Here is a 25,739-nt window from a genome sequence, read left to right on the forward strand (position 1 = left end):
AGTGTGTGGAACCGCGTGGAGACTTGTGTAAACGAGGAATTCAATCCTGAGTGAAATTATTGGAGAAATCTAAGCTGTCTTTAGCAGTGGTTCTCAACCTTTTTTGTCCAGAGACCACTTTGATTCCGATTCCTTTTTTGTAGGAGGGACAACAAGGTTCAATAAAAATAAACTGTGTCAATCTAAAAATAAATTTTGATCAAAATTTTAACATATTCGTTAAACTCAAAAGTAGCATATGTTAACAACACCATTATAACACAAAACGCAACGTTTTAAGTAGAAAATGAAATTCCGTTTGCATCAATATGATTTTTGAGTTTGCATCTTCTCTACAAGTTCGGTAATCCTAAGGCTAATATTATTGCTCAAAGCTACACGCGTATCACTTACTTCCAATCGCTTCCGAGATTTGTTTTTCAATTCCCAGCAAAGCAGGAAACCCTTGTTCGCATAAATAAGATTTGGAGAAAGGCGTGAAACGTGGCAATGTGCTGTGCGCGAATGACCACGCTTCATATAAGCAATAGTTTTAAGAACTTCATGTGATACGTAAGAATATGGGGTGGCTTCAGAAAGGAACTCGGTTGTTGTACGGGCAATAAAATAAAGTTCTAGCCTTTTTAATTAAGCGAGCGCCGATAAGAATGCTGCGGGATGGCAGACAGACGGACGACCACATCGGAGTTAGCGTGCCGAAGGGCTACGATAAAGAGCCGAGTCGGGCGCGGTATGGCAGCACGGTGACTTGCAAGAACGTGAAGGCGAAAGAACACAGAAAGGCCAGGGGTAGCTTAGAAATACGACGCAGCATCTACAGACGGACACCCCTGGGAGATGGAGAAGGTGGACTGGTCCGACCAGAGGCTGCCGAATGGTAAAAAAGTATTTCGTTTGAAAAAAGGTTTAAATTAGAGCAGCGGGCCAGAGTAAAATTTGCAGAAGAGTGTAAGTATAAAGTGTATTCGCTCAGAAAGCAACAGGGAAAGTATGAGATAAAATGTGTCTGTTTTAAGGGCAGAGATGGTGGCTGACGTCACAAGCGGTTTAGTGGTGGAGGAGGAGCACACAGCTCACCATTTGTGAGGGACTAGCGGTTAGACTGAGGAGCAGTACGGATGGCTGGCACTTGCGGTCCGACAAGATCATCAACTAAGCTTTGCTTTTTGGCTAAATTTGCATAAGACAGTGACATAGTAACGTTAGCGTATGTGGTGAAGTTATTTTGACTGTAAATTAGTGTTTATCTTAATATGTGACGATTACTGATGTATAGATGCAAATAGTTAATTGAGCAAAGCTTAGTGTATGCAACAACACGACAGTCATTGAACACGGTAAATCAGCTGCTGTGCTCGCTCCTGCTGTTGCAATGCTGTTTTTGTTTTCTGCCAATGATCTTTATGACAAACTGGTTATGATCATGCTTATTTTTACGTGGGGTATCAAGTGTAAGTAAAGACTGAGTTCCGTGGCATCCGGTAATACAAGATCCTGGCCTTATACACTAAAAGACCCGTGTGGTAGCTGAGTGAATGGTATTAAAACGATCACAGTAGGGATTAGCCTGATTGAGATAACAACCCAAGGCAATCCATATCCGGCAGTGGTCTTTAACCCACTTAGAGGGGCATATCTGTCTCACCGCTGTCTGGCTGGATTATGGCGTGCAAAATACGATTTTGCAACTTGTTTGTAATAAATTGTATCAAAGGATTTTGAGGCCAACGAGTCTCTAGAGTATAATGGCTTTTATCAGAGCTGCGTTACATTATCTATTAGCACAGGAATTCCTCTCCAAAACCTTAGTTCTATGTATTTGCTAAGTCCAGAATCTACAGGGTGCCGAATAACGTACGAGCAGCTGAACTGCAGGTAAGGGCTGGTAAGATTACAGGTCGAGAAAGTGCGGAGGAAGACTACGCTGCCACCACGCAGGTAAGTCACAAAGACGCCCTGCCACGCACCTCTGTCAACCTACCACTTACCGTAGCAGACAGTCCAAGGGGTTCAGTACGTTATAAGTTAGGGTTTGTCATTCTGCAGATGGGATGTTACAAAGTGGCACATCATTACAAGGAATGTTACAGGCACAAGATAAGGTAAGGCGATTTCTCGAATTATAGTGAATGAAATTTTTTAGCACAAAAACTGCTCAACAGAATCAGGTTCAAATGCACTGGTGCTAAAATGATTACGAATCAGTGGTAGGTCAACTTTAGTTTCTGTTTTGTTGTATTCCAGGCAGTATTGATTGAATTCACCAGCCAGCATTTGCACATGACTTGATTTTTTTTGTATGTTTGCCCTAACCGTGTCATATCACGAAGGCTTTTCACGTAGCGAACGTAGAATAATTGTAGTTGCCAATTTTGCTTATCCATAACTGAATTTTGCTAATAAATGCATGAACTTGATTCTCTGCCTCGTGATGACTGGGTGTTGTGTGATGTCCTTAGGTTAGTTAGGTTTAAGTAGTTCTAAGTTCTAGGGGGCTGATGACCATAGATGTTAAGTCCCATAGTGCTCAGAGCCATGAACTTGATCTTTAAAGATAAATATTCCGCAACCGCTTCTAAACATTTGTTTCCGGTGCATTGCAGTTGCAAGTTCAACTTATTCGGGTACGGAAAATATCCACAAGACCAGCCAATTGCATCTGAGATGTCATATCAGAAAACTGCTCTAGTAAATCTTTCAAATTTTTCACCTAGGAACAACTCAACCTCTACTCCAAGTTCGCATCCTTGTTACCTTTCGACAGCGAACGAACTTCTGTGTGAGAGAGAAGGGTCTCACGGTCTGAGTCCATATCAGTACATCGTTTTTTTTTAAAAAAGGTGTGTCTTGAAAGTGCTGCTTTTGATAACATTTACCTCATTACGGCCAAATGCATTGTATTATTAAGGCATTCAGGAAGAAACTTGGAAGCTAATGTCTGCCGATGAATGATGCAATGGGTTATTAATGCCGAAGGCTTCTTCTGCTTTATTGACGTCTCTAGATTGGAGCGTGGTCTTAGTATAGTAAGAGTGTCATTCGTATTATATATTTGTAAAACCTAGTTTTGATAAAAAGATTGTTAGAAAAACGCGTTCTTACCCCTTTTCATACAGGCTGACAATTATTGAACAATATGAAATAAATATAAATTAGTTACAAACTACGACGTGCACACTGTTTATTCAACATGTAGACGTCACTATAGATATTCGGATGTAAGTTATGACATGTTCGATACGCCTGCCATAATTGATGATGATGTGGCGCAGACGAATAGCGAAAGTCTGCATGACCCGCTGAAGTGTCCGAACATCGATACTGTCGATGACCTCCTGAATGGCTGTTTTCAGCTCAGCAATTGTTTTGGTTTACTGCTGTACACGTTGTCTTTAATATAACCCCACAAAAAGGGTTGCATGTGTTCAGACCCGGAGAATATTTCGGCCAATCGATGTCTGTGCCAGTGGCCTCTGGGTACCCCAGAACCAGAATGCGGTCCCCAAAGTGCTCATCTAGGACATCAAACACTCTCCTGCTTCGATGGAGTCGAGCTTCGTCTTGCATGAAACACATCTTGTCGAAATCAGGGTCACTTGGGAGAATGAGGATGAAATCATCTTCGAAAACAGTCACGTACCGTTTGGTAATCACTGGGCCATCAAAGAATATCACACCGATTATTCCGTGACTACATTTCACGCCACACAGTCACCCGTTGAGGGTGAAGAGACTTCTCAGTCGCGAAATGATGATTCTCAGTCCTCCAAATGGGGCAATTTTATTTATTGACGAACCCTTTGAAATGAAAGTGGACTTCGTCGCTAAAACAAACCATACTAATCCCCATCATGCACCGAGGGCAACCGTGCAGTTTGAACGTCCTAATGCAAACCTTTCAGAACTTATGACGATTTTATTTCATATAGTTCAATAATTGTCACCGTGTTAGTCATAAACTGATGAAAACATTGAAGACTAGCTGTCAGTCAAACTACCGATGACCTCGAACCACTGAACAGTAAAATAGACTCACTGACACTGCCGAGCAAGACAAAAGAAAGCGTGGAATTGAGTGACCGGCCCGTGCCACGCAGTGACGTCGATCACTTGCTCTCACCCACGGACACCCACCACCCACACAGGCTACTATCCGCCGGATCACGACGCTGCACCGCCCACGTAACAAGGGTTTAATAATTTCAACCGAACGAAAGTCTGAACTTTTAAATCTTCCAGGGGTCCCCATTTTAGCTCATGCGGACAACTGGTGATCCGCAGAGCACTAGTTGGAAACCAGTGGTATATAGTTTCCCTATGACATTACCGATCGTTTACTTCAAGAAGAAGATCAATGAAACTTGGGACTGGAAGCGTTTTCATTTTCCCATTCAGCTGCGCTACGTATCTGATTTTTTTCCCGAACATCACTGGCGCACCGTTCGTAGAACAAACTGATCAATTTCACGACAAATTTACATTTCCTATATGTTCTTCAGTGCTGCTAAGAATGTCACATTTGTCTACGATATCTGCAGTTTCATAGAACGCTAAAGAATATGCAACGAACTTTTTACAAACGTTTTGCAAGCTGGCTCCGAACATCATCTGCCATAACCTATGTGGGGCACATGACTTTCATGTTTGATAACAGGACCACGCGAATTTGTTATACCTGACACTGGCATAATTTTTCAGCAGCAGCTACGAAGTATTCCTTTATTAAATCATAATCAGTGAAAGGGCGCAAAATCTTTGCTGAAGGTAGTGTAGTTTTGTAGTTCAGTCCAATGGCACATCCACTCGATTTTTATTCGACTTCTTCTCCTCTTCAGAAAGCTACCTATTAAGCTGTAAAACATCTTGTACACACTGAAGCCCTTCAAATTCGCTCGTTTCTGTTTTCTTTGACGTGGTAAGACGCGGAATTCCTTTGTAAATTGAACTTCCTGAAAGTATTCAGCGTCTGACTATACAGTAAACATTTTCCAAAGCCATCTTTTTTGTATGAAATGGTAAGATACCTCGCGCTGTTGATTGAAGCGGGAAGACATTGTCGGTTTTACGTAATGCCGACTCACCATCGCTGCAATTAGATGACACCGATATCAAAACTGGCCTTCCTTATTTTAGAGTTGGCGATTCTACCGAGCTGTCGCGACCAGACGATGCGTGCATATTTCACTGACTCCTCACCAAGCAGTAACTGCCCTGCTCACGAGCAAGAGCGTGAGCAGGAGCGAGTGCTCACGGTCAAAATCAAGAGCTATTTAGCCCTGCTCGGCTGTCGACGATCACTATGAATTTTTTTTTCTAATTCTACTGAATATTACCGAGCGAAGTGGCGCAGTGGTTAAACACTGGACTCGCATTCGGGAGGACGACGGTTCAATTCCGCGTCCGGCCATCCTGATTTAGGTTTTCCGTGATTTCTCTAAATCGCTCCAGGCAAATGCCGGGATGGTTCCTTTCAAAGGGCACGGCCGACTTCCTTCCCCGTCCTTCCCTAATCCGATGAGACCGATGACCTCGCTGTCTGGTCTCCTTCCCCAAAACAACCCAACCCAACCCTCTACTGAATATTATCATTGACTGTATGATCATCATAGCCTACAGCCAAATTTCAGACTGGTATAGATTAAGTGTTAATTACGAACTTTCACAAACTATTCTCATCATGAACTTTTCTCCAATGGGGAAAAGTCAGTATCAAAGTGCAAGGACTGTTAACGGCTCGCATTCACTATTATTCGACTGTCTTCATGGCACACATCTCGGTGGGAACTAATGAAGGAGCCATAAACCTCCTTGGTTTGGACCATTTTAATGCTCTGGGCTTGGAAGTGCGTGACTTCGTCAGCAACATTCAGCTGTCAAGGCTAGCTCCAATTTAAGTGAATTATGCGCCAACTATAAGTCAGTTTTTCTTATACTACCACTGGTGTCACCTATTTTGAGGCTCATGTCCTTCTCATTCCAACAGACATTCCCCACTTCCTATTAGCTCTACAGACCGGCAATGCTTCTCACAGCAGTGGTGTACCAGCGTGCAACCTTGAAGGGTTTGCATTAGTAGGCAACAAAGGTTCTATGATGCATGCTGCGTAGGTCAGCAGGCGGCAGAACGAGTGCCACCAGAGATCACTGGTGACAGGGACCTATCTGTCTCCGTGGGTCAAGTGATTGCAAGTAGTTCCTCTCGTATCTTTAATTCGCCTGGGTATTTAGGGACACGCAAAGCCACTCTGATGCATCTACCATCAAGGTCTGGACCATGTACGGACTGCAGCTGCATTTCTTCAATCAGAACCTCGGTCGTGACCTTCTATACGTACTACGCTGTATCATATCAGCCACCGCCGACCGAGAGAGACACATTTGTTAGGCTTCCCCATCACCAGGACTTGTCATCTGCATCGGAGAAAACCAGGAATTTGGTATCGACAATCGAACTTCACTATTTTATTTTGTTCATCTTCCGAGTGAATATTAGCTTTGCCTGTTTCGTCATTATGGTGTTGAGCCTAAGTTCGGAATGGTGTAAATTCAACGCCAATCATAAACTTTCAGCAATTATTCTCATGATTAACTTTTCTCCAACGGAGTATTATCGAAGCATCTAGAATTAGTTTTCACAGTGCAACGAAGTGTACGCGTATAAAACTGTTCTACAATATTTATTTGGGCTGTGTTCTCATTGAGCCTCAGCTGCAGAAAGACTTAGCAGTTATGGCGATTACTTTCGAAATAATAAGAGTTTTCGTACTCCTTTTCAATATATTTCATTTTAATTTGACTATCCTTTATACTGATTATCTACACAATGACATTCAGGAGTGTTTGGAAGCGTCAACAGAAGAAAATACAATTTGCAGATAACAAGTCTTTTGCCATTTTTTGTTTGTTTGGCCAATGATCGTCAGATACCGGAAGGGACACATTTGAAGTTCATGTAAAACGAAAAGTATAGCGTTGCCGTCCAAGTGCAAAGGAAGTACGGTGTTCCCACTTTTTCTCTTGGTTACGACTGAAATTTTTCGTACATTTTGCAAACAACGTTCTTTGATTAGACGAATCATCTCGATGAAATCGTTGTAATGAGATCATTTTACGTTTTAATCAGTTTTATGTTCTTCTGCCACTCCAGGGGACACCGCCTTACCGAAGCATTGACCGTGCGCTCAGAGAAGTTTGTGTGTTCAAATGGAGCTGAGGGCTACGATGGCTTAGTGCAGCTACTGGCAGTGTCTCCAACACTAGACGAGCCTCAGCGGATGAAAAGACAAAAAACATCCCGCAACGCCCCATCTCTTCTATATCCGTTATTATAGATTATATATCTTAAGCTGACTGCAACGTAATTAAGAAGAATTACACCAGCTACTTACGGTGTTTCTTTACATAGTCCGTAAGTAGCTTAAAGACCAACTTCATAAAGAAAACACTGTTTTTAACCTAAAAGAATCAAAAAATAAATCTACAAATGTGTGTATCCAATTTACAGAATACCACAGAAGATGCTTTGCAAATAAAAGCGAAACGCGTCTGGTGTAATTCTTTTTAATTACATTGCAGCCAGCTCAAGACAGATAACCAATAATAACAGATGTTAACAGCTGCTGCGGAAGATGGCCACACAAACAAACGTATTATCTTCTATATCCAATTCTCCAGTTTCCCAGACACCCCCCCTAATGTGCGATGAAATCCACGCCGAGGGGTGCGTGGTACGTGGGAATATGTCATTAACAGAGCCTCAGGGATACAAGGCGACCTCCATTAGTAATTAGCCTTGCACGTTGTGGCTCCGTGGTGTCGACTGAATAAATTCCCAACACTCGTAGGACCAAATGGGAGAATACAGAACAAAATAAAACAAAAACTGAGGGACATTATGAAACCTCGAACAAACGCACATTGTGGCTGGAACCGATGGAAGCTGTTTCTGCAAGTGGAGCGGGTGGCTGACCACTCCAAGAAATAGGAATTGTCACTGAGACGTTGAATCAGATCAAGATTAATCCTCTGCCTGGGACTGAAAAGAGAAAACGTCGGAAATAACATATAGAAAATTAGGTTAAAGAACGGCTTCCTTAACATAAATAGAGGGAATTAAAAGGTCTCAGAATGAAGGGAGTAAACTAATCCATTCTACCTCTAAGACATAGAACAATGGTCGGGTACAATACTACCACTTCCCAGGATAAACGGACTCAGAAAAAGCCGAGGGAAGAAATAGGGAAACAGACCTATAGTACTGCAGTCTTGGTTTTTAGAACTGCAGTTATCCATCATTGATGTCCACTGGGCAACATAACCTCGCAACACGTACAGTGCGTCCATATGGCTCTCTTTGAGAAGATTACGATGTAAGTCCTGGCACCAACTTCAGGAGGTCCTATGAGGACAAAGTTGCTCTTACCTTTGTCTGTCCGCAGCTCGTGGTCGTGCGGTAGCGTTCTCGCTTCCCACGCCCGGGTTCCCGGGTTCGATTCCCGGCGGGGTCAGAGATTTTCTCTGCCTCGTGATGACTGGGTGTTGTGTGATGTCCTTAGGTTAGTTAGGTTTAAGTAGTTCTAAGTTCTAGGGGACTGATGACCATAGCTGTTAAGTCTCATAGTGCTCAGAGCCATTTGAACCATTTACCTTTGTCTGTGAGGGGATGGTAACAGTGGATTGGCTTAAGGAGAGATGGTGTCCAAGATATCTCCGTGGGAGGAGGCGAAGCTGCTGGTCAAGACAGCAGCTGCGTATGACCCTGTATACAGTTTTATAGTTATTTGAAAATTCTTATGTTTTATTCTTCATAGGGTTATTTCTAGTAAATACGGAGTATTATCGAAGCATCTAGAATTTTCATAGTGCAACGAAGTGTACGCATATTTGGAACTTCGTACCGCATCGAGACTCTAACCTCGGACGTTTATTTTCGCGGCCAAGTGTTCTACCAACTGTGCTATCCAAGCACAATTCACTACCCGCCACCAGAACAGAACAGGTATTGGTGGAAGTAAAGCTGTGTGGGTGGGCAATGGTCTCAGGAGCGAGTGTAGGTACGGCACACAGTTTTAATTTGCCAGGCAGTTTCAATTATCGAAGCAGTTTTCAGTTTCCATTGCAACGTCATAGAAGCTTTATATGTTTCTACTCGTATTGTTTGAGTGGTAGCTACGAGGGAGTCAGTAGCTAGAGCAACCAGTGTTTGAATCTTCGATCAGCTAGCAGACTCCAAAGCCATAAGAATATTAAAATTATTCCATAGAAATGAGTACACTTGAGTGCATTTTTAAGCATTAAATTGCCAGACGCGATTTCACTAGTGTGAAACATGAAATTAAGTTTTCTAGGGGCTCTAGTGTCACCTCATTCTATACTTAATATACCTTATCCGTAATTCGCTAAACTAATTTATTTCAAGGGACCATATATCCAGGTGTTTTACACAGTATTTACAGCGAATTAATTTAAATGCAGCTTTTGCTAACGTAAAGTAAGCTGACGAGGGGTCTGCTGTTTATCCTTGTATCCTGCATCCACGCAAGTAGTAAGGTCTGGCTCATAGCCAGTAGGACACACTGTAATACTATCACGTCCACCTAAGCTACTCAGACGAAAATAAACTGCAGCCCTCTACTCAAGCGCGTGAGCACCGTGTATTCCAATAACCCTCTCTCACAAAAAGCTAACAGCTACATTGCTTCCATTTAATATACGGACAGAGAAAGCCTAGCAAATATGTTTCTATCTCTGTATCTGCCTATGTTTAAATTGACAGGAAAGAAAGCAGCATGTTACCATATCTAACTGTAATACTGTCTGATACGTATGCCGAAAGGTTTGGAAATAAACTTTCTACAATTTAAGAGATATAACACGTTAGTTGAAGAGGTACAAAGTGGTACAATTGATAAACAGGTTATAGCAAGAAATACAGAAATTTGGTGAGTATGACCAATATTCATATTAATTTTGAAGGCATTAGCAGACAGAGTTGAAACCTCAAACATATTTACTATGTAAACTATTAGAGGGGTTCAGGACTTACACTGAACACTTTCAACATTAGCTCCTCCTTCAGGTTCGCAGTTATCAAAACAAAACACTTTTTTCTTCGCAATTACCTTCGCACACGGGAAGTGGAGCCATACACAACATTTGAGGGATTTAATCATTTCTTACTTGTGGTCAACTTAGCAGATCTTGCAGAACCAGTTTGAGGAAGCGCTTCCACTTTTGGTTTTGCCAGTTTAAGTTTTGTTAGGCCTGATATTGTTTTTCTTAGATTATTTATCAAGGAGGAGCCTCTTGAAAGAACTACTGGTAATATCAATAGCAGATGATGATGTTCTGCTCCTTATTCTTCGTTGTAGAATAGGGATAGGAGGAGACGTTTTGTGGGCCTACTGACATTCTTCTACTACAGGTTTGTTTTGTGGGAGTTGAAGGATTCAGGAGTGCGTAATTTCCATTAGTTTGTCTTGATTTTCCTACGAGTTCTTGACTTACCTGGTTATTTCTTCTTCCTCATTTCCCGCTTCTGATTAGGATCGGATTAAGTCTCCACGAACTCTCAATCGATCGAAGATCTGTGGGTCTTGTGGGCATATTCCAGTTTTTGAAAATTTTTCTGTTAGCATTTTGTACTTTCACAGCCCTGACATATGGCTCTTCTAACAGCTGAGCAATGATTTTCTGGTTAATATTAGTGTCACGTTTTGTGGGAACCCATTTGTCAACTGCTTGGTTATAATAAGCTGCATGTGGCTTAAAAATGCAGTGAGTGATGTGTGGATGCAGGCGAAGCATGATTCCACTATTATATCTAGCTAAAGTTATAGCAGGCAACGCATACACCAATATAACTGTTAGATCAACTGTTATATCAAAACAGTTTTTAAAACTCATTCATCGAACATTATTTCAAAATTTACTGGTGCAATATACAGGGTGTTAGAGAAAGGCGCCGAATATTTTGAGAGATGGAAGGAAAATATGTCTAAAATACAGGCTGTAACATGCATCCCCTAAGAGTACTTTTTCACTTCCGCTTCTGTGAAACACATCTCTTGTTTGAACAACTGCTCATAGGTCTGAAGGTAAATTTTAGATCCCATGTTTACTTGAATTATTTTGTTGTTTTTGTCTAAACATTCTCCTCCCAAAATACAGAAAGCAAAGAGCCGGCAATAAAAAAGATTTGTTTCACAATATCGATGATAAACAGGTGCTCATAGCTTTTAAGGTGTGCATTTTAGAGCCAATGTTTACTGTAATTTTTTCTTTTGTTTGTCCGTACTTCCTGCTCCCAAAATTTGGAAAACAATGAGCTTGCAGTAGAAGGGATTTGTTTCACAGTATCGAAGATGAACAGGTGCTCGTAGCTCTTAAGGTATGCAACGTAAAGCCCACGTTTATTGGACTCTTTTTTGTTTTGATGGTTACTATCACCTTTGAAAATATTCTTCACTTTTTTTAAGAAACTGCAAAAAAAAAAAAAAAAAGGTGGTGGTACGATGTGTGAGACGACTCCACACTAGTTATGTTTACATTTTACTGTGGAGATTCTAGGGTGATTTAAAATGTTTCTACGGTATATTATCACTGAATATGTATGGTTACATACTACATAAATTATAAAAAAGCCTTTAAATACCTGTAAGATTACAGATGCTTAACTTCACAAAGGAATGTTTACTTCTTCAGAACATAAAATACATTTGAACAACTCCACGCCAAAATGATCGACAGTCTGTGGAAATGGTCAAGTGCAACAGCTAGATACAACCTAATACACATTCTGTGCAATGTGCGACAGCCACAAGCAGATAGTTTGCTAGATATATCAGTGGTACAACTTAAAAATCAGTGTGATTTATAAGACTTCACGCTGCTAGCAGTGGCACTATTGCAATCGGGTGCAAACAGAATAATTCCAACATGAATGCTATTTCACGCAATTTTTTTTATTTTATCTTAATTTTTTATTATTTATAATATTTTCTCATTCATCTGCAAGTGCTCGTCCTACGAACAAAATAAATACGAGAAAAGTCTTAATTTGGGTTTACAATATAATTATTCCACTTTGTTACTTTAACTTCGAATTACTTTGAGCAGATTTATACGACTTCGGTTCAGAACAGATTCGAATGAAAGAAGAAGGAGAAACAAAATACGCGGATTTTAAATTATACAGTCAGGAGTCAGATCAGAGCAACTGTAGCCGGTATGGCTTACGAAGAAAAGGAATACATTTTAAATACAAGTCTTTCCAAGACTTCGAAATGCATTGAATGAGAGAAAAGAAGGTTCAATCTAGGTGTCACTGAATAACGAGTACGGAAGTAATGAGTACCAGTCCCCTCTCCAGAAGGTAGCGATGCATTAGGAGCTCATCCAACCACTCCTGCTACAGATGCAGTCATTTATATTTTCTTTCGATGTCTGAAATAACTTCTGTAGAATATCCACGTGATGCTTTAGTGAAGTTCAGCAGCTACCCTTAACTCTTTTTCGAAGTCGGATAAATTGCTTCATTCTTAACGACCTTTGGGTCCACTGAGGCGTCGCACATTAACCCCTCCCCCCCCCCCCCCCCTCCCATCACAAATCACTGTTGAACTCATCAGGGAGAACATAACTGAAGAACTGACATTAAAAGCGTTTGCATCGCATCAAAAGAGTTACAGTTGGAAAATGTTTGAGAGGTACGCACCGTGCGTGCAAGCAGTGTGGAAAAGGTTACACAGATGAGGGATTTGCTGAGAGATGCATTTTAATTAACTTTGGTAAGTGGTTAATAATTTAAATATCGTTCCATTTAAATAGCGATCGTCGCGCGTTTGTAGAAGATTGATGATCTAAATTAGACAGCACTAATAACAAGGAACTTACAGCGTTTCATCCACGTTGGAGGCGTTGTAGACTCTTCCGGAACAATGAATTTGTTTCCATTCTTCGTGAAGGATGGTGAATATGTGTTGTCATTTATCTATGGGTATTAATTTGGCACGCAAGTGATATCCTAGTTGACATTGAAGGCTACTGGAAAGTAATGCCTCTCAACTTTTATGTGAAAACACTTGAAACTTTTTCAAATATAACGAACGTTATAAACATTCTAAGTCTATATTCTTCTTATATACATATTTATTTTTCAACGTAGTCACCCTGGTGATGAAAATATTTCTTCCAACGAAAGATCAGTTTGTTGATACTGTCACTGCAGTTGAGGGAGCCACTACCTCATCTCTGGTTGCACTGTTTCATCATTATGAAAGTGCAGTCCTCGAGGGTGTGCTTTAAATTTTGGAGACAGATGAAAATCGAATGAGGCCAAGTGGGGACTACATGGAGGATAATCGATGACACTGAACGCAAGGTGTCAGATTGTGCCGGCCGGAGTGGCCGAGCGGTTCTAGGCGCTACAATCTGGAACCGCGCGACCTCTACGGTCGCAGGTTCGAATTCTGCCTCGGGCATCGATGTGTGTGATGTCCTTGGGTTAGTTAGGTTTAAGTAGTTCTAAGTTCTACGGGACTGATGACCTCAGAATTTAAGTCCAATACTGCTCAGAGCCATTTGAACCATTTTGTCAGATTGTTGCAGATGTCTCAGCACTCGTGTGTGATCTGGCGTTGCCATTCTGAAGCACGAGGTGCTCCACGTTCGGACGAATTCTTTGTATTCGAAACTAGATTACAGCATGCTGTTCCTCACTCACCGACATAGTTACGTTACACACAGCCGTCTTACACACTACAATTTAGCGCCATCTCGGGGCAGTGGGCTGTAAATATGTAGAATTGGAGAATAAATATGTAGTAAATTAATAACATTTCTTTTATTTAAAAAAAACTTTAAGAGTTTTCACGTAAAAAACTCGGGGCCATTACTTTTCAGCAAGCTTCCGTATATGGCACGAATCTTGCCTTTTACGGACAATGCCAACCGAAACACAAAAGCCCAGGTTCGGGTCTTACTTCAGCACATAAGTCTAATGTATCGGTAGGTTTTACACTGGCACACACTTCTCTTTAGAATGAAAGATTCATTCTGTGTTCCAAATGTCAAAGATGTTCAAATGGAACAGGTAGTTTTTTGGACAGACACTTCAGAAAATACTGGTAAGTTTTTTCCGAAATACAAGAAATGGAAAGTAATATTATCGCGCTTATACAAAGAAATGCTGAAGATTAGATGGGTAGATCACGTAACTAATTAGGAGGTACTGAATAGAATTGGGGAGAAGAGGAATTTCTGGCACAACTTGACCTTAAGAAGGGATCGGTTGGTAGGACATCCTCTGAGGCATCAAGGGATCAACAATTTAGCAATGGAGTGAAGCGTGGAGGATAAAAATCATAGAGAGAGGCCAAGAGATGAATACACTAAGGAGATTCAGAAGGATGCAGATTGCTGTAGTTACTCGGAGATGAAGAGGCTTGCACATGATAGAGTAGCATAGAGAGCTGCATCAGATCAGACTTTGGACTGAAGACCAAAACAATAACGAAGGGGGACCGATACCAAACAGTTCACATGATGCAGAAAGTACGCTGTTATCGATTATATTTTTACATACACCTACGTTTATTATGTCATCAAACAAACCCCTATAGCACGATTCGCAGGCCATCACGCCATATCAACAGATTTTAATTTTCGTCTTAATATTTTCAGGTAAATTCCACTCACTAGACATTCTCCATGTTCTCCCACTGCAGTTGAAGTGTAGCTTCATACCCTATGACTGGTCGCTTCATAAAACCTTCTCTCTTGTTCCATAAACCAATGGCGGAATTCTTTACATCATTCTATGAGACACTGCTCATTCGTTGTTGTGGCCCGTAACTCTTGGGAGGCTGTACCACTATGAGACCAGACCCTAATGAACTCACTGGAAAGCAGCCTGTCACTGATGTTGTATCTGAGCTGTAATCGAAGCGTTCTGCAGTAGCTGAAAGGTTATATGACTGTTGGTTTCTACAACACGCTTTAGGATTTGGTAGTCTACCTCAGTGTTTGAAGACTAGCTGAGTGATGATTGAGTTCATTGCTTCCATGAAGTTACCATTTCACAGTTACACTAATAGTGTGAGTGCTTCCTGGACTCAAGGTCATGGCCTATCACAATTAATCATTCCCCTTTCTCTTCGTAGACTGATTCTGACAGGAAATACACTTAGGCCACGTATTGTGTGTGTTTATATACGGTCGAATGCACAACCTAATGGCACACAGTGGGCGTGCAGTGGACGGAAACTTTTGACTGCATACTGTGCATGTGAATAAACAAATAAACATTGTCGACAGACGTCCATTATGTTTCTACAATCGCGATTTCCAATAATGTCGTACTTAAGTTACTTTCTCTTTTCAAGTTGACGTGGAGTTACATAGGGCGACGACTGCAGGAAACATCAGGCCGCACTTTCGTTTACTTCGTATCAGTACCATTTTAAGATGGAGAAGTTTGTCTTCCTGCTTCAAGTTAAATTGTCACTTTTCTGCCAAGTTCATACTTCGCAATAGAGTGAAAATTAACTGAAATAAATAGGATGCCGACATAAATGTGTATACGAGTATTTTATGAAATTTTGTTTTATGATATATTCTTTCCAAAAAATGTGTATTGTGAAAATGCACGTGAATTCTACATAACTGATTAAAAAATGTCGCACTTGCTGTTTGGCACCAGTGAATTGTCTGGCACCAAGAATGTTTAACATTAACCTGTGAAGCGAGTAATGTGAATGCTAATTTTGTGTTGTGTAATACACGAAAAAAATGTCACGCATCTACATTTTTACCACGGATCAAGCACAAGCCAGTCATAATATGTGATAATTTTCGTGGATTACGAGATTCATTAATGTTCAAATGTTCAAATGTGTATGAGTTCCAAAGGGACCAAACTGCAGAGGTCATCGGTCCCTAGACTTACACACTAGTTAAACTAATTTAAATTAACTTATGGTAAGAACAACACACACACCCATGCCCGAGGGAGGACTCGAACCTCCAGCGGGAGGGGGCGCGCAGTCCGTGACATGGCGCCTCAAACCACACAGCCACTCCGCGCGTCTTCTCTTTTACCGTAAAGTGCTTGAACATACTACGAAAAAATTGATGCAGCTTTATATTAAATTCAGTTGCATGATGAACAATGTTCGCCATAGTATTGTGAGCTTTGTTGCCGCAACTAGTAGTGGCACGAATCAATGGCACATCAAGAAACTGGTTGCTGTAGCAACTCGTCAGTTACGTAAGGAATAAGAAAGAGAAGGAAATTATACAACTTCAAGGATAAGTGTGTGTGCATATTTATTTATGAGGACTGAAGAAAAAGAATAAACTGTGCCGAGTTTCGTTAGTATCAAGTAGATTCATACTACATAAACAGAACTTTCCACAATGAAACAAGAAGTGCTATTAAGGTGGAAAAAGAAATATCATCATAAGATTGAAGGCGACGAAACGCTGCACGAAGATTAACTTTTTTGTATTCAGTAATAATTCATCAAGCGGTCTTCGCAGTGCAGAAAAGAAAATGGTATGTAGTATTTTCATGAAAAGTGTTACATGATTCGAAAGACGTTTATTTGTAGTTTTGTCTATGGCTGTGCTTATAAACGTTTTAGTCTTACGTGTTATAGTAAAATAGAAGACACTCGTGTAACTCATACTAGCACTACTCATTACTGCTACGTTGCTTTCTCTCACGACTCTCCCAGAGAGCAGGAATGTGGAACGAATAATTTTTTGACTGCGATATCGAGCCAGTACTTTTTATAAAGCACCACACAGATGAAGCTTCAGCTAATAACCAGGCTGACGTGACTTCGTGTTGCAACTATATGTAATTTTCCTATAACAGCACAAATGGTTCAAATGGTTCAAATGGCTCTTAGCACTATGGGGCTCAACTGCTGTGGTCATAAGTCCCCTAGAACTTAGAACTACTTAAACCTAACTAACCTAAGGACATCACACACATCCATGCCCGAGGCAGGATTCGAACCTGCGACCGTAGCGGTCGTGCGGTTCCAGATTGTAGCGCCTTTAACCGCTCGGCCACTCCGGCCGGCAGAGCACAAATCGTAATCTTCTCTTATTTAAATGACATACAGGCCTGCCATACTACCCCCGTGTGCAAAATTTAAGAATCAAAGCAACTTTAGCATGATGTGACACAGCTAAGTAAAACAGCTCCTTGAAACTTGGATCATATGAAGAAAGAATGGCTACGGTATAGCACAGAAGGCTACAGTGTAGTACAGAAGATAACTAAAAGAAGAGAGCAATGAGATGAACAGAAATGACACTTTTATTCAAAGACAAAATTACGCAATGAGACGAAGGGGAATGACATTTTTATTGGCTCTAAGGACTATGGGACTTAACATCTGAGGTCATGAGTCCCCTAGACCTAGAAACAACTTAAAACTAACTAACCTAAGGACATCACATACAACTATGTCCGATGCAGGATTCGAACCTGCGACCGTAGCAGGCGCGCGGTTCCGGACTGAAGCGCCTAGAACCGCTTGGCCACAGACAATTCAAAGACAATGATTACACTGAAGCCACCACCATTCACGACAGTCCCACGGTGATTACAAATGACGGGACGTAGTCCTTAATGCGTTGTGTGATCATCACGGGCACTCCCTTGCTGGCCACAACGTTGGTAAGGAATTGTTGTGCGAGGGCGTTCCACTGCTCCACCGCCGCGGTTGACAACTGCTGGATGGTCGTTGATGCACGTGGAGTTGCTGCAATACGTCTCCCCAAATCATACCACATGTGCTCGACGGGATGTAAGTCGGGGTAACGGGCAGGGCAGCCCATTCATCGAATATCCTCTCGTACCAAGACCTCCTCCACGTCCGTAGTTCAATGTAGTCATCCATTGTCATCCACAGAAATGAAGTCAGGGCTGAATGCTCCCTGGAAAGGTGCACATGGGGAAGGAGTGCAGTGTCACAATAACTTTGACCTGTAAGCGTGCCGTCTTCGAAGCTTTGGCCGTCAGTATGCCTATGCAACATTATGCCTCTCCACACCATAACACTTGCACCACCATAACGATCATGTTCGACAATGCTCCGGGGTGCATCACGTGTTCCCATCTCTCGCAGTATGAGGGTACCCCAAAAATCACTACTCAGACTGAACCCGCTCTCATCCGAGAAGAACACGCGACGCCACTTCCCATTTGTCCAGTCCTATGTTCTTCGCAGTGCGAACTAACATCCTTAAGATGTTCGGAATCACATGCGGTTCCTCTTCGTCGAAATGTCTTGGCTCAAACTCGTCTAGGGGTTGAACCGCACGTGTCGCATTACACGCGCTAAATTAGAACCTTGCAGATGGCAAGTTTTCGAAATATAAAGTTAACTTAACATATAATAGCAGTAATAATAAAATGGGGAACTAAATGTACGACCCATAAATGATGTAGGCCACACAGTTGCGATTTGGTTAAAGTAATGTTTATTAAGAAAGCAAGCTAATAGCGAAAGTGGTCGTATTTACAGTTACTGTTACACTGGAGCGCATATCCATTTGACACAGTTCGATCATTCACAATCTCATGGCGAAATACAAGTTATCTACGTGAAACAGAGTTCACACCAGGCGCGCGGCTGCTCACCGCTCAGAGACTTAAGTCCCGCGAAACCACACAACGCGAAATTTTCTAACTCGTTTCACTTCCTATCTGCCTAAAGACAGACTGTCCGCTTTCACGTCTCACACCGAACTGTCCCTCCGCCCGTCTAGGGCCACTTTTCCCGCGCGCCGAATATCCTCGCTCAACTGACTAAGGCAGTTCCCTTTCCTGAAGCCGTTCATCTCATTGGCTATAGCTTATTCTACATTATTTTACATTTTAACATATTTAAATAATCAAAGCTAGACCACTTACACGTTCTAAACAAGTAACAATAATATCCATTACATAATAAACGCTAAATTTTCTTAAATAAAACCAATACAATTTCCTTCTTAACTTTGAATGCCACGGCCAGTAGCCTTGCACCAATATGCTTTATGATAAATAAATGAAGAACGAAAGTAACTCTAATGCACTAAACTTTACAATACATATTCTATTACTTAATGATTGAATAAGGTGTCATGCTGTCACCGTTCAATGTGTTTTGTGTGGAGGAAATGATCTGATGCTTAATTGAAAATACTGATAATATAAATTTACTACATTTTTAAACAAATAAAGTTACAGATTTGATATATAGAACGTTTGTAATTTTGATTATGCTCTTGTATACGAAATATCGATCGTTAAGATCGACCAAAGCGTTCAGATTTTAGTATTCAGGAATTTGTTACAAAACTTGTTAATTTCACTTTTGGAGTAAATCCTTAATATTATAGATATGACAAATATTCAAGTTTTATTGAGATGAAGGGTAGTTTGATAAATGTTTCACTTTATGTCCGATCTTAGATCCACCATATTTAACACTGCTATGCTTCCCTCTGGCCACAAACGCCTTCTACGGGGTTTCCCTATGACGTAGGTTCTCGTCTGACTCACTCGCACACTATAGGGCTTAGGCCTCAATAGACAATAGACGCGTGTGAGGTTCCCCACCTCGTGATGAATCTGCGCCCTTTGTGGCACACGGTCCTGAACGACAGGGTTCGTTTCACAATTATTGTTGGCTGACTCTTTCGGCCATATATTTAAATGAGAGTTCATTGCTCGTTAACTCACAGCAGTGTGGCAAACGTTGCCGCCCATGGTGCGGGCGTCAACGGAACACTACGTACTAGTCGTCGAGCAAAGAGACTACACCCATGCAGTCGCCGTGCCACTGTGGAGCGTGAGATTACATGCTTTGCAGTCCTGATAAACGTGGTAGTAAATGCACCCCCAGTTTGACGTTGGTCGCTGCTTGCTCGCTGCACAATGCAGCGGTCGTCTGTCGTAGTTGAACATCGTCGACCACCTCTTCTTCGAGCAACAGTATCTGTTGGTCCCTCTTCCACATTCCAGATGATTCTTGCACGTGTGAAGTAATGTTTTACTGTAGAACACGACCACATGCATCGTAACTGCTCGCTGATTGATACAGATTAGCGGAGTGGCCGCACGGTTTGAGGTGCCATGTCACGGATTGCGCGGCACCTCTCGCCGGAGGTTCGAGTCCTCACTCGGGCATGGGAGTGAGTGTTGTTCTTAGCATAAGTTACTTTAAGTAGTGTGTAAGTCTATGGTCCGATGACCTTAGCAGTTTGGTCCACACATATTTGAGCTCACACAATGACACAGACTGACTTCTCCTGTTTCTTCGACTGCCTAGTATTGTGGGACCAGACCCATTTGGCACTACAGTCACGCTGACCTCATTCTCCCGCATTTTCATTCATTTCCACCTAGCAATTAATATGTTACGTAACTTTATCTATCTCGTCCATACGTTTAGCAGAACAGTTTATGAATCAATTCGTCTTTGGTAAAATTGCAATTAATTGGGTAATCAAATAATTTTAGTGGTCATAATAATATCTTTAATTGTTATGGGTGACAAGTGTCAATGTTTCGTGCAGCTGCTTTCCTTTCGTGGCTGACTGGATCGGAGTTCCAGAATCTGGTTTGCTAGGAAGCAACAGCAGCGGTGCCTAGGAGCGGGGAAGAACTGGAACTTGTAGCGAGTTAGCAGCTACTCGTCTGAGAAGTAACGTCCTCTGTGATATCCAGTTCCTCACTTCGTAATCCACTGAGCGGTCGTGGCATAACTTTTAAAAATCTGGTTTTGTCCATGAGGGAGCCACATTAGGGGCGATTTTCTGATCGTCTTGTCTGCACACTTCAGAGTTGTATTAAGTTCCAGCTGAAATACTGTATGTGTGGTCATGACTGTTTATTTGTATTCGTTACCCTCGTTGTAAGGTACAACACGGGTACGTAACGACTCGTGGTATACCGACGGGAATCACACTGTATTGTCAACAGCATTGCAAGAAGTACCCTCAGAGCACCTTTACATGTACAAATACATAATGAGAGATCACAGTCGGTAATGTTCGAAAGTCTCTGCATATCCCCTGAGAAGCAAATAAGTGAAATAGCAAATGTTTATCTTTTCCTTTACCTACGCACTGATTTGAATAAGAAGTTTCATTTGTTTAATTTGTTGTTGTTTGACGGACACGTACAGTTTGTATTGTTTGGACGAGAAGTAATATGGTAATTGTTGACGATAAGGCTTAACATCTCGTCAGTTTGACGTTAGAGACGGAGCACAAGAATACTTTAAATAAGGATGTGTCACGTTCCTCCCGCATATGAAGTACGATCCCACGGCTTACTTGTTGTGCCAACTCTCAGTAAGTTGGAAGCCGAGCTATTATTTAAGACCCTTTCGACAGTTAATAAATATAGAAAATGTGGTGTCACCGCCAGACACCACACTTGCTAGGTGGTAGCCTTTTAAATCGGCCGCGGTCCGCTAGTATACGACGGACCCGCGTGTCGCCACTGTCAGTTATTGCAGACCGAGCGCCGCCACACGGCAGGTCTAGAGAGACTTACTAGCACTCGCCCCAGTTGTACAGCCGACTTTGCTAGGAAAGGTTCACTGAGAATTACGCTCTCATTTGCCGAGACGATAGTTAGCATAGCCTTCAGCTTAGTCAAATGCTACGACCTAGCAAGGCGCCATTTATCCTTTGCTATGTATCTAATGAAGCATGTGCAGTAACAAGACCAATGTTCACCAATTGTGGATTAAAGTTAAGTATTCCAGCAGCTACGTACTTTTCTTTATAGCATTCATTACGTATCCTGTTTCAGACCTCACGCCAGCCTGCGTGAGCTTAACGCGTGCCTTTCGGCTACTTCCGAGTGGCGTGGCTGTCTTTCTACGCCACTACAGAAACTCTTTCTCATACCACTTGCGAACGTCTGAAAAACAGCAAAGGGAAATTCGTATAAACTAATTTGTGAGACATGGAAGGACACGATTGTTGTTTGCGTTGGTGGCATCTCTGCGAGAGCTCTTACTTTTCTGGAACTACTACTTATATCTCCATATGCCATGCGTATCTAAGACCAGTGACTACCATTTAGAATGTTATTGTCGTAATGATAAGAGCTATGTAGGATAAGCCTTGTTACCCAGTTTTCAGTGTATCACAGTAGCGCACTCGTTCACGTGAAGAGGACCCTGTTGCTAAAGATGGTAGAGCCCTCGTGGAACGCTAATACGTAAATCACGTACGTAATACCCCGTAAGTACGTGATTAGTCTGAGTATTTCGAGGTAGTCAAGGATAATTATGCTGCTTCCGTCGTAAATGCGCATGGAATGCTGCGAACTGCAGAGCGGTGCGATATTACTTCCCCTTCAATAATTCACGAATACAGACGGTCACTGTTTGTTATTTGTCATCTCTATCATCTACAGGTTGATAGTAAAACGATTTAACCTATTCCGAAATAACTGTGACATAAAATCACACAAAAGGGAAATTGCAGTAACAGAGTTACCAATAACTAAGGTTAATCAAGCAACCCACATTAAGTCTTGCAGTCTCTGAGCTCTGTGAATTACTAAACATAAAATGCGCTACTTTGTGACGGCAGTAAAAGTATGTAGTAGAGTCAAACTCGATGACAGGTTTCCAGAGTTAGCAAGTAAATTATTATCAGTCATACGGAAACCTGGACTATGTGAAATAATTTGTAACTGCTATTTATTAGAGACGGGGAAAAAACCGTTTTCAATTGATGGTGTTACGGTAAGGGGTACATGTATGTAAAACACAAAGTTTCGTGAACCACTGCCGATGACAATTCTAAATCATTACGTAAATACTCAGATAATCTGTGAAGAGGTGAAGAAAGGTACGGAACGTCCATTACTGCATTTATAAAACTGAAAAGAAAATTCGTGCTACTGTACAACGACAAACATTTTATTCTTTCAAAAGATTATCGTACGAATGAGTGGTCAGAACCGTAAAACTGCGCAACTTTGTGAGTGAGGTATTACTCCGTAACGACAGCGTCTCTAGCTTTTTATTTTTAAATATTGTAAATCAGGTCAATGTTCAACATAGAGCTCTTCTGCAGTGTGTTCTTGCATAGCGCTGTCGTTAGTGATGGAAGCTACGAGTACGTACATTACTCTTGAGCTGGTCACAGACATTTTGTTTGCAGGTAGGAAAACGTTTTAAGAGATTTCCCGGAAAATATATGCTAATGCCGATAACTTTGAAGAGCTGACTGATGGTAAGTTGATATAAATAAGTTCTATGTGCTGACCATTCTGTATAATAGTTAAAATTTACAAAAATTTTCTTCAGCCACTGGAGAGCGAAAAATGTTATTTCCGTAGATTAGAGAGGCAACTTTGTATCAGTATACATACCTGCAGATAGAAGTGACCATTAAAACTGTAGAAAAAAGGTCTCACTAATGAAATTAGTGACGTTCGTGTATGGTTTAGTAAAAAATCTCAGTTTTATTTCCCATTATAACGTTGTTTCTAAATGTAACATACAGTTAGAGTACTGTACTAAATGTGTCATGACTGTTCTTTCTCGTACTACTGCACATGTAAGTAAGTGTCTAATAGTTTGAAGTAATACTCTTGCTTAGAGGATATTGTGTCGAATGGAAATGTTTGATATGGGTTGTTTTCATTCGGCTCTGCTGAACAGAGACCTAAATCCCTGTCTAAATGTTTTATTTAGTTACATTGCTTAGTGCAATTTAGTTTCTTTTCATTTTTATTTTGTTTAGATGAGGATAGTCGTATAATTACCTGAAATAAAAAATTAGGAAAACAAGTATCACCAAATTGGCAAACTTTGATAAAAATGTTGTTCTGTCTATGGATAAAACAAAACTCACTAAACTGGACATATTTGTTACAAAGTTATAACGATGTCTCATAAAGAAGGACAAAGGCTTTGTGACACATGAATTTAACTCTATTTTCCCTGTCTTGGACTTTATGTCATAATGTAGTCCTGAGCTCTGGGGGCGGGGGTAACTATGTGACAATTGCTATTCCTTATACCGAATATATTTTTTATATCCACATCAACGTGACACCTCTTTAGTTCACACGTAAGAGCCAGGCAGAGGGTTCGTCGGAGAAATTTCATACTATTTCTTTACTGTTCCACTCTCGAAGTGCGCGAGGGAGAAACGGGCTCGTAAATTTTTCCGGGCGAGCTCTGATTTCTCTTATTTTATTGCGATGGTAATTTCTCACAATGCTGGTGGGTGTCAAAGAAATATTGTCGCATTTGGAGGAGAAATTTGGCGATTGAAAATTCGTGAAAAGGTCTCGCAGTAACAAAAATCGCCTTTGTATTAATGATTGCTACAGCAACTCTCCCATCATATCCGTGACACTCTCTCCTGTATTTCACGATAGTACGAAAGGAAATCCTCTTCTTTGAACTTTTTCGATGTCTGCCGCCGATCCTATCTGGTAAGGATTTCATACTGCACAGAAACACTCTAGCAAAGGATGGACAAGCATAGTGTAGGCAGTCTCTTTAGTATACTTATTGCGTATTGGCGATAAAATGCAGTCTTTGGTTTCACTGCCCTGCAACATTATCTATGTGATCGTTCCAGTTTAAGTTGTTCGTAATTATTATCCCTACGTATTTAGTTGAGTTGACAGCTTTCAGATTTCTGCGATTTATCGTGTAACCGAAATTCAACGGATTTCGTTTACTACTCATGTGGATGACATAACATTTTTCACTATTCAAGGTCAATTATCACGTTTCGCAACGCACAGATCTCATTTTGCACTTGGTTTTGATGTCCTAATGGTTTCACTAGGAGTTAAATGACTGTATCATCTGCAAACAATCTAAAATGTGTGCTCAGATTGTCTCCAAATTCATTTAGATTTATAGAGTATGATCAGCCGATGGCCTATAGCACTTCCTAGGGCAATTTCAGGTATCGCTTGTGTTTTATGCGAAGACTATTATCATGACTATTTGTACGAACTTCGACCTCTCTACCAGGAAATCACGAATCTAGTCGCACAGCTGAGATAATACGTCATAGGCACACAATTTGATTAGAAGCCACTTGTGAAGAACCGTGTTAAAAGTCTTCTGCAGAACTAGAAATATGGAATAAATTTGAAGTCTCCTGTCGATAGCACTAATTACTTAGTGTGAATAAAGAGGTAGTTGTGTTGGACAAGAACGATATTTACTGAATCTATATTATTGCACATAAGAACTGTATTGCTAATGAAATTAAGTGATGAAAGTTATAACATTCCATGTATGTGGAAATTAAATGTTGGAGTACATGTATGTATCAGGTTATGTAACGAAAAGTGCTAAAACTGTCACAAATTTACAGAGTTTTACAGTAATATCTTCTGCAATGCGTCCTAACCTACATTATTTAATTTAATACGTCTGATGAGTCTTTGCCGCTTCGGTGTGAATATACACTCCTGGAAATGGAAAAAAGAACACATTGACACCGGCGTGTCAGACCCACCATACTTGCTCCGGACACTGCGAGAGGGCTGTACAAGCAATGATCACACGCACGGCACAGCGGACACACCAGGAACCGCGGTGTTGGCCGTCGAATGGCGCTAGCTGCGCAGCATTTGTGCACCGCCGCCGTCAGTGTCAGCCAGTTTGCCGTGGCATACGGAGCTCCATCGCAGTCTTTAACACTGGTAGCATGCCGCGACATCGTGGACGTGA

General features: G+C 41.3%; 1 protein-coding gene across 7 annotated transcripts in view; it reads right to left on the reverse strand.

The window, feature by feature from the left end:
* LOC126470365 (thrombospondin type-1 domain-containing protein 7A-like) overlaps positions 1-25,739 on the reverse strand; it is a 1,214,159-nt gene that overhangs the window by 439,094 nt on the left and 749,326 nt on the right. The gene's annotated exons all lie outside the window — the stretch shown is intronic.

Source organism: Schistocerca serialis, chromosome 3 (assembly GCF_023864345.2).
Source record: "Schistocerca serialis cubense isolate TAMUIC-IGC-003099 chromosome 3, iqSchSeri2.2, whole genome shotgun sequence".
NCBI classification, from domain to species: Eukaryota; Metazoa; Arthropoda; class Insecta; order Orthoptera; family Acrididae; genus Schistocerca; species Schistocerca serialis.